Genomic DNA, 7,535 nt, shown 5'->3' with positions numbered 1-7,535 from the left:
GTCACCTGTAAGAGTGAAATCAGTTTTCAGAACATGACAAAATGAGTGGACTTCTGATTAAATGAACACAAACATGGGTTTATAAGAATGGAAGAACTGCTTTTAAGAGAAGAAGCTAACTTTGGGAAGCTATGATTCAGAGAAAAATATGATAGGGAGGGGAAGAATTAGACATGCAAGCTTTCTAGAGACTTTCTCCCTCCATTCAAATCTTTCTGAAATAATTTTTCTTGCTCTTTTTAAAATAGAAGCCCATGATTTTTTTAAATTTCACAACACTTTGTCTTTTGTATTTAACAAGACACACACACACACACACACCAGATAATTGGAAGAAGGCATAATGGTATCTAGCAACTATCATCCATGTGTGCACCAGCTGAGATTTCGCTAAAGTTTTAGCAGTGCCACCAGAGCTCTTCAAATTTTGCTTCCAAAACCATATTTTTCAATACTGTATGGTGAAATTATTTAAAACATAGCAAAGAACCATGGTACTTAGTGCAATTTAAATAAAATAGACAAATCCATTTTATTTCTTTCCTCTAATTTACTCATTTGCCTTATTTACAGTGATTCATTCATATACTATTTCATTGTAGGATATACAGTATAAACCTCTAAGGAAACCTCCATAAGTAGCATTCTTTTCACCTTGTTGAATTTTAGAATCACAAATAAAATCTCTTTTTCACATTCCTTTTCCCCCAAGATTTAATGAATTCCAAAAAGGTCTCATGTACCCCTTACAATTAATCTTGTTGATCAATAGGTAGTTTCTTATTTTGATATTTTCCTTTCTTTTATCCTGATAACCTAAATGCCCTAAAGGCAGACTTACAAAACAAATATTAATAAAGCAAATACAATGGAAGTATTAATATAATAGTAATATACTACTAAGATAATAACACTTTGGGGATCAGTTTTGAATTATAAAATCATGGGGAGGTGGAACACAAAAATCTTTTTACAATTTTTTCCCTTTAATATTAGCAGTTTTCTTGCTATATATTTAAAACTTTTATTTCTTAATATATATTCCAAGATTCAAGACATTCAATTCCTAAATCAATAACAACTCTGAAGATTGTCTTAATGAACACCTGTTAACTTACCACAAATATAGAAAAAAGTAAACATCAAAAAAGAAATGCTCTTAATATCTGCTTCATTACTCTTACCTGATTCATATAATTATTTTTTTAAAAATTCAGCATACATTACTACCTTTCAGAAAGTCCTTCCAGCATGATATAATATATCCTGAAAATGATTGGTTTTTGTACAGATTCTATCTACCAAGTGTTATCTACTGACATCATCTGGGAAAAGTTCAGCTCACTGTAGTAATTTAACACTTCAAATAAAAGTTGTCACTTTGTTCCTCAAACATTTATACTATCTCTGGAGATTTTTAAATCCATGACATTACATCTGAAGATGTGAACGGTCTTTGGGGACTTGGATGGCTGATGTTCAGAGATTCTTCAGAGATTCTAAAAAGATTCTTCACCAAAGAGAGCAGAGCAAACTTTACAAGCATATACATCAACATTTTGTATCTGCAGGGTTTATTCAGTGCAAGAGTTATTCTACCTGGAATAATGGATTAAAGATAATAGTGTTACAGTCGAAGCTATCTTGAGGGCACCAAATTGGTGAAAGATAAAAAGTACAAGATATTGATATCAAACATAGAAGATTGTGGCATCAAAACACTGCTTTTGCCTGTTGTGTTTACCTAGAAAATAGAATTAACACCCAAAATTGCAGCTGCAGCTGCAAGCAAAATTATAAAACCAGTTAGAATGTTTTCAGTGAACCTTCAAGAAAAAAAGCAGTAAGGCTAATGAATTGTACAAGATACAGTAGGTGCACTTCTCCCAATAATTTTATTTTATGAAAAAGAATAATCCCATCTCACTCAGCAAAACATACATTCATTTCTCTGTTACATCTTGCCAATCTCCCAGTGGGTCAAGGCAAAATGCATAGATATGCATCAATTACACCTTCACAACAACCTAGGCAAGTGTGTTTAACTAAGACTATTTTTGCTTTAAGAAAGAAACCGCATAGTACATTGTCATTTATCCCAAGTCAAAAAAATAAAATAAAAAATTAAGGAGATTTGATTGAGGAATTCTGGGAGTTGAAATCCACACATCTTAAACTTGCCAAGTTTGAAAAACTCGGATCAACAGCAGCCAAAACCCAGAAGGCAACTATCTGGCAGCATTTTTTCAGATTAACACGTTTTACTAAAAAGGATAAGCTTTCACAAACTATAGCTTTGTTTAACAAATATTATTGAAAGGGTTATTCCATAAAATAACCACTTAGCCACTTACACACACACACACATACACTCACATACATATGTGTGGGTGTGTATGTACATTTTTCTCACACAAATGGGGATACACAGAGAAAAATGAAATAATGGTCATGATGAAATCATAGCCCAGAAGCTGATCATTAGATTTATGTATATTGTCCACTTTAAAATTATATTAGAGGTGGCTGCAAAGGGTCATAAGCCATGACAGCCAGCAAAAGAAACTCAGGTCCTAACGTACACACACAAAATAGTAATATTAGTTTGTCCATAACACTAGCATAGTAGAATGATTGGGCTATTTGTGAAGCAGTGTGCCAGTTCCTGGGTGGTGATAGTGCAGATGTTGATGTAAAGGTTGCTGAGGAAATATAGTGAGTATAGAACCATAGGTCTTCTAATCCAAACTCCTGCTCACGTCAGGAGTCCTTATATCACCCCAGACAAATGTTCATCCAATCTATTCTTGAAAACCTCCAGTAATGGAGCAGCTACAACTCTGGGATGCAAGCTGCTCCATTGGTTAATTGGTCTCACTGTCAGGAAATTCCTCCTTAGTTCCAAGTTGGATCTCCCTCTGATGAGCTTCCACTCATTGCTTCTTGTCCTGCCCTCAGATGCTGTAGAGGATAATTTATCCCCCTCTTCCCTGTGACAGTCCTTCAAATATTGGAAAATAGCTATCATATCACCACAAGCCTAGTACATAACACCCCTCCCCCCTTAGATCAGACTATGGCAACCGTGATTTAGTCTTGACAGCTGTCAAGACTTATTAATCAACTCACATACAACTGTAGTGATAATAAAAATAATAAAAAAATAATAAATAATAATAAGATCACTGTGGCTACAATGAGATTAAACAACGTCTAATGAACAGGCTTACATTGCAGTAATAGCAGTTTCACAATGCACAAGTTTCTGTAGTTAATGGTACAGGTTTTACAACACTATGCATCACTTTATTTTACAATTTAATCTGTGAGGTACGCAGGAGGCTTGTGTGGCCTAGAGGAACGTCTTGAGTTCCTATCACTTTGTGGTCTACCAGCTTACCCAGTGGGCTGGGTAGACCCATGTCCCTTTGTGCTCCAGTGTCAAGGGTAATCAAAACGCTCTGGCTGGCCTCACCAGGTTGGCCCACCCCAGAGTCAGTCTGTTCTGCAGAGTAGGCACAGTGGTTGCTGAGGTTCGGCTGGCTCGCTTTGTCAGGGGTTCCATGTTGCACTCCCGTGCTCCCTCGTTCTTCCTCAGATTCCACCTCTGCTGAGAAGGAAAAACCCTGGTGGTTCCAGTGAGGGCTGGCTTGGCCACTAGTTTCAGGACCTTGGAAGGGACTTATGATGCAGTCCTTACTTAGTGGCCATTCTGGAAACCTTTTCCTGAGTTGATCAATATCCCTTCTGACAACTCACCCTCCCTCCAACCCCACTTCATAAGATAGGGGTCCAGATGCCTTGGTTATTTGACCAGGAACCCATAAATTCCCTTGACCATAGTTCCTGGCCCAAACCCAATCGCCCATGTGCAGCCCCCTTGAAGGCTGTGGTCAAGAGGCTTCTGCTGCCACTCTGTCTGGATGCAACCTGTCCAGTTTAGTAATTAAACGCCTCCCCCAACATAGTTCTGCAGGACTTTTACCTGTGGCCATGCAGGGTGTAGAATGCTGGCAGAGTAAAAAATCTGCCAATCTGTGATGCCAGTCACCTGTGACAATGCGCTTGAGTGCCTCCTTAGGTGTCCTCACCATGCATTCAGCTTGACCATTAGAAGATGGATGAAAGGGTACAGACGTTGCATGTCTGATGAGATTAGCTCTAAGGAAAGCCTGAATCTCAGTAGCAGTGAATTGGGCCCCATTGGCAGAAACTAAGACATCAGGCAACCCATGTGTTGCAAAGAGTTTTCTCAGCACCTGGATGGTCCTAGCAGTACTCATGTTAGGAACTGGAATTACTTCCAGCCATTTTGAGTGCCTATCAACTACAATCAGAAAAAGCTGCCCCTGAAAAGGCCCAGTGTAGTCTATGTGAATCCTAGACCAGGGAGTGTGTGTTTCCTTCCACCTGTGAACTGGGGCTTGTGGCATTTCAGGCCTTGATTGCTGGCATGTATAACAACCATGGACTTGACCCTCGATGGCCTTATCAAGGCCAGGCCACCAAACGTAGCTTCAAGCTAAGGCTTTCATTCTGACAATGCCTAGATGGCCTTCATGTAAGGAGTGTATGACCCTGTCTCTAAGGGAAGTAGGAATTATGACCCTGTCCCCCCATAAAATGCATCCTTTATATGCAGACAACTCATGTCTCCTGACAAAATAACTTTGAAATTCAGAGCCTGGACTTTTTTCCAACCAGCCCATGTATACCCATGACAACACTCTACTAAATATTTTATCTGTGGCAGTTTCAGCAGCAATGTCCCCTTGCATGGAGGGGAAACTCAGGTATATCCTGTATGGACAGTATTCTAGCAGCAGGTGCTGGATCTGGGTCCATTAGTGGCAGTGTTAGTCTGCTGAGGCCATCAGCGTGGCCCATTTCCTTCCCTGGTTTGTGAATTAGTTTAAAATTATATGCAGACAGAAAAATAGACCATCTCAACATTCTTGGAGATAGTATGTGGGGGGTTTGCTTGTCTGTTGTGAACAGTCCCAATAGAGGTTTGTGGTCAGTATAGACAGTGAAATCCCTGCCATATAAGTAATCATGAAATTTTTTAATTCCAGCAACTATGGCCAGGGCCTCTTTGTCAATCTGGGCATAGTTGTGCTCAGCAGAGGACAAGGTCCTTGAGTAAAATGCTATAGGAACCTGTTTCCCATTTTTCTCTAAGTGACTTAAGACTGCCCCCACCCCATAGGGAGATGCATCACATGCAAGATATACAGGTTTAGACGCTATGTAATGAGTTACAGTGGAGTTTTCAGACAGTAGTTCTTTCAAGTCCTGGAAACTTTTTTCATGTAAATTAGTCCATTTCCAAGGAGCATTTTTTGTCAAGTAGCCTGTGGAGGGGCTCTGCTATTGCTGCCTTATGCGATAGGAATGTATGATAAAAATTTAGGAGACCCAAAAATGCTTGAAGCTCTCCTTTTGATTTGGGCCTAGGAGCCAACTTAATGGCCTTCACTTTAGAATCAGTGGGGTGAATGCCGTTAGCATCAATTCGGAACCCCAAGAATTCTGTTGATGAAACCTGAAAGGAAAATAAATTCAGACGAAGGGAAAGGAATTCAGACCCGGGTCGATAGAGTTGTCCTGAACCAGCAGGGCAGCCTCGTCTCCAAAAGAACTCTGGAGAGCACACTGCCCGCTGAACTTTTATTCACCTCCAATATTACAAAAACTACATCAGTCTCACACAAACAGGATACACAGAAATAATTGGATACTCAGGTGCTTATGAGATCACACAAAAACAAGATAGCATAAGATGTATGTGAAGTCTTTATCATAGCTTTCAGGGCCCGTCCGACGATTCACCCAAACAAATGAAACCGGAACGGGAGCTGGTTCTTCTAAGCCACGTTTATTGCTTCATAAACAAGAGCCCGAAGATTGATGAAGTCAGCGTTGATTTTACAGCACAATCAACGCTGCTAAATAGCCAGTAACGGCAACACCCTCCACCACACCCTTAATTATTCCACCACGCCCACACCTAACTTAACTACCACCCCCTACAGTATCCACCCTTTGGCACCCGCCCCACCACCATTGCAGCCGGTAAGCCACCCCCCAGCCCAAACCACCCTCCTTTCCCCCAGAGCTCCGCATACTTTCCTTTTCCCCCTCATCTCTCCAGTCTCTCCAGTCCGACGAGGGCTGTGCCTCGAGCCCCTCCCCAACTCGCCGGCAGTCTCCACCTCCCCTTGAACCCTCCTGGCACCCGTCCTTGTCCTGCCGTTTGAGTTGCTCCTTGGCCCTCTGGTCTTTTGCTCTGCGACGGCATCCTTGCCCTTCCCCCCAGCTCCCAAATGTCAGCTGGCTGCTCCATGGCCTTGCACGCCAACCGCACTCCCTCCCGACTTGCTGATCACTTCCGGGAGTCGGCAAGAGCGGCGCGGCGCTGTGGAATGTGCTGGCAAGTGGGCCCCAGGCTGGGAGGCTGCAGCCGATGCCTCGTGGTCGCTGCTCTCCGTTCCAGGCGCCACCGAGGGAGGAAGAGCGAGGAAGAAGCCGCCGGGAGTCCCTGGAAGCCGGTAGGTTGCTTTTTGGCTTCCCCGGACGTTGGGCGGGCGGTTGCTGAGGCGCGGAGAAGGCCGAGCGTTGTCCCGGCCTTCTAGGAAGATGCGGGCACTGGCGCTTGACTCTGGGGCCTGGCGGGGCGCTCCGCGGCCGCCGGCGGTGATTTTCGGGCCCGGGCAGGCCGCTCCGCGGCCCCTCCGTATGTCGGGCTTGCCAGGCCCGACAATAGCGTTTCCCAAACCTCCCACATGCCAGGCCCCCCTCCCAGCCAGGAGAGTGTGCTCTACACTGAAGCTACAGAGAGGCCCAACTAGGTAGGAACGGAAAGGCTGAAAGGTGAAAAACCAAATTCTTGGGAGACCAAATTCTGGCTGTTCCCACAGAAACCCCAATACTACACTTGTTCTTTTTTAAATTTGAGGCCTGCTTCACGAAGCCTCTGCAAAATAGCCCTGAGCCTTCTGGTCAACACTTCTGGGGATTCCCCTGCAATAAGAACATCATCGAAATAAGGGCAGACACCCTGGATTCCTTTAAGTGTACATTCCATAATCCCTTGGAAAATACCCGGTGCAACACTGACTCCAAACTGTAAGCATGCAACTTTGAACGCCCCTCTGCGAGTCATGATCGTTTGAGCCATGTCTGTGGCCTCATCAACCGGCAATTACTGATAGGCCTGTGCTAAATCAAGTTTAGTAAAAAATGGTTCCCCCTTGCAAGGAGGCTAAAATATGGTTGACTACAGGAACCAGGTAAGCGTGTTGCTTGAGGGCCTTATTTAATGTGCATTTATAATCAACACAAATGCAAACTTCCTTGTTGGACTTTAGTGAGATGACAATAGGAGTTTCCCACTCCCCCCCCCATCAACAGGTTGTAACACGCCCTGTTCTACAAGCTTATCGATTTCAGAATCAATTTTTTGCTTTAAGGCAAAGGGGACCCTGCGAGGTTTAACTCTAATTGAAACAATGTTAGGATCTAACTTAAAAGAA

This window comes from Vipera ursinii (assembly GCF_947247035.1).
Source record: "Vipera ursinii genome assembly, chromosome: 2".
NCBI lineage: Eukaryota > Metazoa > Chordata > Lepidosauria > Squamata > Viperidae > Vipera > Vipera ursinii.
Note: the sequence above shows the minus strand (reverse complement) of the source record.